This window comes from Rhinatrema bivittatum, chromosome 8, assembly GCF_901001135.1.
Source record: "Rhinatrema bivittatum chromosome 8, aRhiBiv1.1, whole genome shotgun sequence".
NCBI lineage: Eukaryota > Metazoa > Chordata > Amphibia > Gymnophiona > Rhinatrematidae > Rhinatrema > Rhinatrema bivittatum.
The window spans coordinates 108,611,893-108,621,763 of NC_042622.1; the positions used below are offsets into that span (position 1 = coordinate 108,611,893).

General features: G+C 42.6%; 1 long non-coding RNA gene across 1 annotated transcript in view; it reads left to right on the forward strand.

Moving 5' to 3' along the window:
* The window catches only part of LOC115097747, a 56,974-nt gene extending 47,348 nt beyond the window's left edge, over positions 1-9,626 (forward strand). Inside the window, exons 2-4 of the long non-coding RNA XR_003858326.1 lie at positions 7,710-7,843; positions 8,859-8,922; positions 9,186-9,626. This is a non-coding gene — a long non-coding RNA (uncharacterized LOC115097747). The remainder of the gene's footprint in view (positions 1-7,709; positions 7,844-8,858; positions 8,923-9,185) is intronic.
* The last annotated feature ends 245 nt before the right edge of the window (positions 9,627-9,871 follow it).

Sequence of the window (9,871 nt, forward strand, 5' to 3'; positions counted from 1 at the left end):
GATAAGGCGGGAAGAAGTTATAACGTATTACAACGTATTGCCAAAGGGCGTACGGGTTAAAGCTTAAAAAGGTGCTTTAACCTGGATGTTTAACCTAGAAGTTTCAGAGTCCATTGTTCAAGAGAATAGATGCCAGGCTGGGTTAAATTGAAGGGCAACTAGTGAGAGACTGGTGGATCGGCGAAGGCTTGGTGAATAAAGAATAAACAATTTCCCACATTTCTAGAAACGTTTGATTCCAGGTACCGTGAGATTGTCGTGGATTAGTCAGAGATGGGGGATATACACAGACTTTCTCCTCTCTCTTTCATATACACACATAAGCTCTCATGCTCACACACGTTCATTAACACATGAACACACTCTCAAACTCTTGTTGACACACGCATACATACACTCACTCGCATGCTCGCTGACATCTGCAAACACACATGCATGCTCACTGATGCATGCATACGCTCTCATGCATGCTCACTGTCACATGCACACATGCATGCTAGCTGACACACACATGCACACATACACTCATGCATGCTCACTCACACACACACACACTCCCACACACTGGCTCACTTATATATGCTCACCGACTCATTCAGATAGTTAATAAAAATGTCTGTACTTACATTGGTAAGGGCCCAAGGAGAATAGGGTCTGAGTGGGTTAACTGTCAATGCTCTGAGAGGAGGTGCTCCTAGATATGGTAAGGAGGGAAATGTAAGGCCTCAATACTGTTTTAAATTTCTTTCCCTTTTTTTTTGCCACAGCCCGAGTATGAGGGTCCAGCAGCATAGAATAGTAAGAGGTCTTGAGGCAGCAGTAGGAGATCTGTTGTTTGCTTCTGCCTGGATAAGCAGTGCAGAGGTGAGGAAAGGCAGAAATAGGAGTATTTCATGCTGCTGAGGCTGAAGAGTAGGAAGGTCAGAGAGAAGCAGAAACAGGCTGAGGAAGCTACTGTTGCTGCCATGGAGACTAAACATGGATGGAGTGCCTGAGAGAGGAACAGGCCTAGGAAGCTGCCGCCACCAAGGAAACTGAATGTGGTGAGGAGGGCCCAAGAGAGGAACAAGCACAGGGAGCCACCATGGAGATTGAATGTGGTGAGGGAGGCCTGAGAGACGAGAAGGTCCAGGAAGCCCGCTGCCTCCACAGAGAAAACAAAAGAGTGTCAGGGTGAGCAGAGAGCCTTGTGGGAGGCACTTGCTCTAAGAGAAGAGATGCTGCATAGCCTGTATCTCCACAAGCATGGGGGTCACAGCAACCAACACAAGACATGTGACTGACCTGACTGGCCTTCCGGGGCATTCCTGAAGCCCCGAGAGGCCAATCTGCCCCTGGGTTAAACACATATGCAGATTCAAACATCTATAATCAATACACACACTTCCAGAGTAACATTCTGCACTTAGAATAATCAACCAGAGATACTGTATATCTTTGTATTTACTAATACCAAGGCCTGGTATACCTTTACATTATCACTACATCTCTTAAGGGTATATAACTGCACTAATCACTGGGCTCAGTATTACTCATACATAAACAAATAAAATTATCCCCCAGCCCTCCACAGATGTACACAGCAATATTTAATGTTCCTTATCCCCCAGAAGTTAACAGCCACATGAAGTGCGTTTTGAGTTTCTAAGGTTAACAGATACTATTGAAGCACAATGCTGGTTCAACTAAGATGAGCAAAATAAGAACATAAGAACATAAGAAATTGCCATGCTGGGTCAGACCAAGGGTCCATCAAGCCCAGCATCCTGTTTCCAACAGAGGCCAAAACCAGGCCACAAGAACCTGGCAATTACCCAAACACTAAGAAGATCCCATGCTACTGATGCAATTAATAGCAGTGGCTATTCCCTAAGTAAAATTGATTAATAGCCATTAATGGACTTCTCCTTCAAAAACTTATCCAAACCTTTTTTGAACCCAACTACACTAACTGCACTAACCACATCCTCTGGCAACAAATTCCAGAGCTTTATTGTGCGTTGAGTGAAAAAGAATTTTCTCTGATTAGTCTTAAATGTGCTACTTGCTAACTTCATGGAATGCCCCCTAGTCCTTCTATTATTCGAAAGTGAAAATAACCGAGTCACATCTTCCACTCCTAGAGTATGGTGATGAGGCAGGGGAATGAAGCGTCAAACATTTTAACAACCCAGAAGTAGATTTACTTGCAATCCATAGGCTTACAGGTGATGCAGGTGAATAATTATCTTTTAACTAGTGGTGACTTTCACATTAGTGAAACAGCAGCTCAGAACTGGTACCTAAAGTCTATCCCCCTGTGTGTGTGTGTCAAAAGAGTACTCACTTGCCCATGAAGCACTGGATAGCATTCTGACCTCTGATGCAGGAATCTTTATCTGAGCTCTTCTGTCTAGAAATGCAGCAATTCTAGCAAACCACTGCAAGGATTCAACAGTTCCTTCTGCAGCCCTCTTTCACTGTCTGTTTATCTTAATTGCCCAGCCTAAGCAGGAGACTCACTGCCAGAGAGTAGCTGATCTCTTTCAGCTCAGGCAGAGCCAACCTGTCTGCTCTTCTCTCTCTCTCTTCTAACTGACTTTCTACCAGCCAGCCCAGGCTGACTTTAAAAACCTGCTCCTCCACCCCATTGGCTCTTAGAGTTATGTATTCTGAAGCACAGTGCAGTCACATGGTGCAGTGATACAGCTGAAGCAGCCATGTTACAGTTCTCTCCAAAGGTATCAGCATCATTAATCACTGGCAGCCATGGAATGGTTGGCGTCTCTGCATCACTAGTCATTAGTTTCCTGGCTGTTCTTCCATGACAGGCGCAAAAGCAAAATAGGAAAGCACTACATATATCATAAGTATGCCAAAAGGTGGAGTATAAATAAATAAAATAAAGAAAAAAGTATAATAATGTATCATAGCATACACAAATATACATGAGTAGCCTTCTAGAGATCTGCAGTGGTCCAAATGACAGATAGGGCCTAGAGATGTGAATCGTGTGATCGATCGTCTTAACGATCAATTTCGGCTGGGAGGGGGAGGGAATCGGATCGTCACAGTTTGGGTTTTTTAAATATCATGTAAATCGTGTAAATCGTGTAAATCGAAAACCGGCACACTAAAACATCCCTAAAACCCACCCCGACCCTTTAAAATAAATCCCCCGCCCTCCCAAACCCCCCAAAATGCCTTAAATTACCTGGGGTCCAGTGGGGGGGAGGGGAAGGGGGAGGGCAGGAAAACCGGCACACTAAAACAACCCTAAAACCCACCCCGACCCTTTAAAATAAATCCCCCACCCTCCCGAACCCCCCCACAATGCCTTAAATTACCTGGGGTCCAGAGGAAGGGTCCCGGTGTGATCTTTTACTCTCGGACCTCCGAGTGCGTTGTAGCGCCGGCGCCATTTTGTTTTTTGTCCCCCGACGTCAGGAGCATAGGAGATCGCTCCCGGACCCCCGCTGGACCCCCAGGGACTTTTGGCCAGCTTGGGGGGGCCTCCTGACCCCCACAAGACTTGCCAAAAGTCCAGCGGGGGTCCGGAACGACCTCCTGCAGTCGAATCGTGTTGCCGTACGGCCGGCACCATTTTGCGCAAAATGGCACCGCAAAATGGCGCCGCAAAATGGCGCCGGCCTTAAGGCAACATGATTCGACTGCAGGAGGTCGTTCCGGACCCCCGCTGGACTTTTGGCAAGTCTTGTGGGGGTCAGGAGGCCCCCCTAAGCTGGCCAAAAATCCCTGGGGGTCCAGCGGGGGTCCGGGAGCGATCTCCTACCGCAAATCGTTTTTCAGTACGGAAAAACGATTTGCATGCAGGAAGTCGTTCCCGGACCCCCGCTGGACTTTTGGCAAGTCTTGTGAGGGTCAGGAGGCCCCCCCCCAAGCTGGCCAAAAGTCCCTGGGCGTCCAGCTGGGGTCCGGGAGCGATCTCTTACGCTCCTGACGTCGGGGGACAAAAAACAAAATGGCACCGGCGCTACCTTTGACCTGTCATATGACAAGGCAAAGGTAGCGCCGGTGCCATTTCTACAACGCACCCAGAGGTCCGAGAGTAAAAGATCACACCGGGACCCTTCCTCTGGACCCCAGGTAATTTAAGGCATTTTGGGGGGGGGGTTCGGGAGGGTGGGGGATTTATTTTAAAGGGTCGGGGTGGGTTTTAGGGTTGTTTTAGTGTGCATGTTTTCCTGCCCTCCCCCTTCCCCTCCCCCTTCCCCCGATTTACGATTTTTTGACGATAAATCGGGGGAATTGTTATTGTATCGAGGCTCTAATGATTTTTGATGATTTAAAATATAGCGGACGATATTTTAAATCGTCAAAAAACGATTCACATCCCTAATAGGGCCTGAAGCCAAAAGCTAACCTGAGTTGTCAAACATTTTTCTGTCATGCAAGTAGGTGAATACAAAGTGCATAATGCTAACTTTGATACCCTAGGGAATTCTAGATTTGAAGTATCTTGAATAGCTGAAAGCCATTGTCAGGGGCCATTGAGCCGTTCTCTATGCCGATAAGAAAGGACCAGTGGGTAAGGATAAAAAACATGATAGAAAGAGTTTGTAGTGATAGTTTGGACACTTTTCATTTTTGTAGGGGAAGAAAATGGCCATGATTAAGATAATCCTGGAATCAGTGGCCTTGGAAGGGCTCAGCAGCATCCATGAGAGCTACAGGAAAGCCTGAAGGAAGAGAATAAGAATGAAGAGGAGAGATCAGTGATATCCAGTGCTGACAGACCCTGTCAAGCCCTGGAGGGCGAGTGCTTCCCATGTCCCAGTAAGGCAAAACCCATGCACAGAGAGATTAAAGGACTGTAATAAGTAAAGAGCCTCTGAGGTGCTGAGGATTATGTAATTTAAGCCATGCCATCAGTAAAGAATTTTCTTTTGGACACTCAACCCAAGTCTCCCATATATTATTGGCACTCTTAGCACCCGAGGCACCCCAGTCACTCTTGGCCTTGCATATGCCATTCTTATAGGCATGACCTCTTGGAAAATTTACTCATTAACAGGCTGTCTGTTCAAAATATAATAGAAACCCATCTGGATCCTCTCCTGGGGCCAGCTTAAAATACCATGGGAGCCAGAGGGTTAAGCCAGGCTAGGACAGCTTGCACAGCCTGTACTATCTGTATCGAGGAAGCCTGCTGTTTGTCAGGTTTCTCTTGCAGGGCTTGCTATTGGACTTGGCCTTGCATGATGTCTTGTAAGCTGCTGATGCCCTTCTGTGAAAGCCTGGAGTAATCAAGCCATGCTAGCTTGAAATTCTGTACAACCACTTCAAAAAAGTCATTGTTAAAAAAATGTTCTTTTTTATTTCTGTGCAAAAAGAACACCTACCTTGTCCAACTGACTACTTTAATGTTCCTTCTCTATCTAGGCATGGCTAGGCTCTTTAGCCCAAAGGGTCTAGTTATCGATGTTGCTGTTACAGCCAGGCCCAGAAGTCAAAACTGGTAGCATGGGTCCCTTGGTCTTTGGTGGGCATATGTGCTAGCAAGGAACAGTCCTTGCTTCAGGGAGGTGTGCTGGAGGACAGAAAACCAAGATGGACTCCAGTTTTCAACAGAAAGGCACATTTATTCTTTACATAAAGAGAAAGACGGGAAAAGCCTGCTTATCTCAGCAGTGCTACATCAAAAGTCAAGCTTTCAAATGTACAGGGTTCTGACTTCGTTCCTGGAGCTTTCCTCCTCCTCCCTTTCTAAGCCCGATTGTTCCTTCCTGAGCCTGGGGTTTTATTTCTCTCCCCCGGGAAACGCCCTATGGCCTGGATTCCCACTCAGTTTACCGTGGACCAGGCTACATAGCTGGTCGGTCCAGGGTTCTAGTCCATACATCCCCTTCACATCAAATGATTGACCACCCTTCTAAAAGAACTCAAAGCAGTGACCAATGGATGTAACAAGCCATGCACTGGAAGCACAAAAATTATTTCTCTTCCTATAGTGCCATCCATGAATGATGAGACACTGGTGAGGGTTGGGTGAAAACCCAAGCCTTGCTGGCTGGCATACATAAAAGTATTATTGATTGCTATAGGGAGACTCTACAGGGCATTTTATTCTACCACCGAGTGTGATGTATAAAAAGCCTGCATAATGTATAAGGGAGGACCTACACCCTGCACTGAGATTCATTAAACATTTAGATATTCCTGTCTCTTATTCATAAATATTCCAGGACACGGAAGGAAACTAATTAATAAATAGTTTTAGATTTATATGTTGCTAACCATACCTGAGAATTAAAATTGAGTGCAGTAGTCAAGGACTCATAAAACACATTTCATTGCAGGCTTTCTTTGGCCATTTGATAGATAAAGATAAGCATCTTGTTTATATAGATTTTAGAATTACTAGAACAGGGTTTCCCAAACTCATGAATATGCATGAGACAAATATGCATACACAGTATATGCAAATGTATCTAATGCATATCCATTGTGGGTATCCTGAAAATCTGACTGACAGGGGGAGGGGGATCACCAGAACAGTTTGGAAAGCCATGCACAAGAAGGTTGCTTCGTATTCATGTATTAGTACTCTGATGTTTTAATGTAAATAGTTGTTATCATTGTAAACCGGAGTGAAGGCAGACACCAGACTTCGGTATAAAAAAAACATTCAAATAAATAAAATAAAATAAAAATATTGGAACCTATTCCAAAAGGAAATTTCCAATTTAAAAAAAAAAAAAAAAAAAAGAGTCCAGCCCTTGGTATAAGAAACAAATCTCTCTCTGATATCTGCTGTTCATACATATTTGTGCATGATTGCTATTCAGAAGCAGATCAACAGATCAATTTATTTTGCAAACAAATTATTAAAAACACTGTGTTCCTTTCTTAATAAACCTAAATTTCAGGCATAGATTATAAAATGTGGTTTGTTTATCTATGTAACATTTCTGAGTCCCTTGATTCCTCTGATCTGGATAGGTATTACGGAAGGTTCTGCTGAACTGAACTATGATCCTGCATGCTTTCTCTGAACTCATGACCCTGTCACTGCCCTTTTGCATTCCCTTTCATCCACTTTTTCCTGTTGATCTGAATAGCTGACATACAAAGTGATTGTTTTTTCGCTGCTTTCAAAGGCTTCCAGATCAGTTGGAACTAGACTTCATTCATAAATACCCGGGAATATTTCTCCATATTTTATATCCCCTCTCAACTTACCTTAGTTCTGGCATTGCACCTGGGGGCTGTGCCCCAGGAACCCTGTAATCATGGGCCCTAGATCTAGCCAGTAGGAGGCACTATTGCATGAGGCCTTTGAGTCACCTCCCTCTTTTCCTGCCAGGGGCTGTGAGCACTGTTTTTGCAGTATCGCAGACCAGCTTGGGAATCAAATCCAGACTCTCTGCATGGCACAGCATTTCCACTCAGCCTCAAGGCTGGCCTATTCTTTTTTTTTTTTTTTTTTTAACATATATTTTTGAATTCATTCCAAGAGGATCATGAAGCAGAAATGGGGCTTGTCATGTCACGACTGAAATTTTATGCCCGTGGTATCTTTCAAAGAGAAGTTACCACTACCGCAGTAATTATAATTTAAAAAAAATGAATTTAAATAAAGGACTTTTATTTAAAGACAGTTTCCAAAATCTCAGCTGCCTTATCATAACCACAGAGATCAGTTAGAGTAACATTCTTTAAAAAACAAAAAAAAGATTTTGTATCTCTTTTTCTTTATGTATTCACAGTCCCCTGTGCTTCATGTATACCTGATTCCATGACCGAGAACAGAAGCATAAAAAATAATCTATGCAAGAACTAACTTCACTGTACCAGCTGAGATGTCAACAATTAGGCAAAAAGACAGTGGAAGCCTGTTACAGTAAGCATTAATTGTTCATTAAGGAGCACTCACTATGGCAGGAAATTAGTGCATCAGGACAGGAATGGTTTGCCGGATTGTCTCTTTCTAAAACGTGAGAAAAACATTACAGATATCCACTGCACGTATAATCTCATTTACATCACTTATTTTATGAGGCTAATGCAGATTTAGGGCGCTTTGCATTTTTAATTGGACCACAGCAAACTTTATTCTAAGTGATTTTTTTTTCTGCTTCAGTAACTTACGATTCCCAACAATAATTTGCAGGTATCCAAAATCCCTGAGTCACAGAGATGTACTAGAGTTTTTCTGAAAACCCAAAAAAAAGGTGGGAGATGGATTGGGGGGAGCAACCAAAGAAAATAAATATACAAAAAAAACATAGTATATTCCCTAGAACTTGTCAAAGACAGAGGGTGCTTTTAGCTACCAGCAGGTGATTGCTAGCCACACCTATTCACAAGGCTAAAGATGCAGGGTCTGATTTACTAACGTTTTTCTACCATTCTGTGTCCATGGAAAAAATGCTTAGAAAATGAGGCCCTTAGGTAGGAATACCACAATAACAATGGAGGAATGGTATATATTATATATCCATGTTCCAATGTTTTAGCTCACACTGATGTTTTGTCACAGTACAGTTTGAACTAAAACATCAAAATATAGATATACAGTATATATCTTTTCTCTCGTCTTACTGTGGTGTGCCTGGGTCATTTGTACTTTGCATTGTTCCCCCCCCCCCCCCCCCCCCCTGCTGGAAGTATTCGTTCTGTGCTATTTCCTTTTTCATGGAGCAAAGAAAAAAAAAGATATTTGGGCCAGCTCCCTGGGGGGATATTTGGGTCTGTACTGCACAGGTGTATCCTTGTGTGCCTCTGGATTTCACAGAAGAAAGGCCTGTAGCAGGGCTCGCCTTCGTTGACATAGTGTTGCTTTATGTTTTAACACTGAAATATACTAGAACTTAAGCGCTGAGACGTGCCCCTATCAGGAAATTCACTTTACTCAGCAGGGAGGAAGAGAGCCCTGTGTTTGAGGAACCTCACAAGCAACACTGCTTCTGCGGAAACATGGTATGATAATATGTGTATGATAGCTGACATACAGCAAGAAGCGTCCTGCACACAAACTTAAATATTTGCCTAGAATATTTTCTGGTTTATTGTCCATGCAGTGTTCCTTTAACATCAACAGCAAATGGTATGTGCAGTGCAGTATTTATAAATCTAAGATACCTTATATCAATATGCTGAATACAACACCTGTATGAAATGAAAGGTGTTTTACTGTAAGAATGTTTGCTATCCAGTAACAGCTGATCTATTTTGTATTACAGAGTCAGATGTATGCCAGCATATCACATAATACACTGCTCAGAGGATCCTTTAAAGAAAATATTCTGTTTGAAAGCTTATGTCTTATTTGTTTATAATTATTATTTGGAGAAAGGAAGAAAAGGCATGAGAATTGTTGAAGAAAAGAAAAGAAAATTCCTTATTACATATTATTTTTCATAACATGACTTGTTTTTTATAATAGAAAACAGAAACCAGATCAATACAGCTTATTGAAGCATTGCCCTTGAAACAACTGCAGAAAAAGTATTTGAAATCCTCTATCAACATTGTAAAAGTTAAAAAATAAAATAAGCACAAAAGGTACGAACTGAAGCTCCAGCAGATTAAAGGCTGAATTAGAGCTCGATTTAAGGAAATCTGTTCTTTTAAGTATGGAAAATGTGTCTTATAATAACACTGCTGTTTTATCATATATACAAAATAAGACAAATAGGAATAAAGTAAACATGAAAATATGTTTCTTGGATCAATGTATTTTTTTTATAATACTTAGAGCAACTGGATCCATAAAACAGAATAAAACAGTGCCCATAAACAAATTGTGGACATAGTTCTGCCTTAAAAGCTTAGCAAGATATTAAATAGGTCATCAGTGCAATAAGGGCCAAATTCAGTGCTCGTAGATCACATTGGCCAGAGCTCCTAGGGTCTAATTATCCCATAT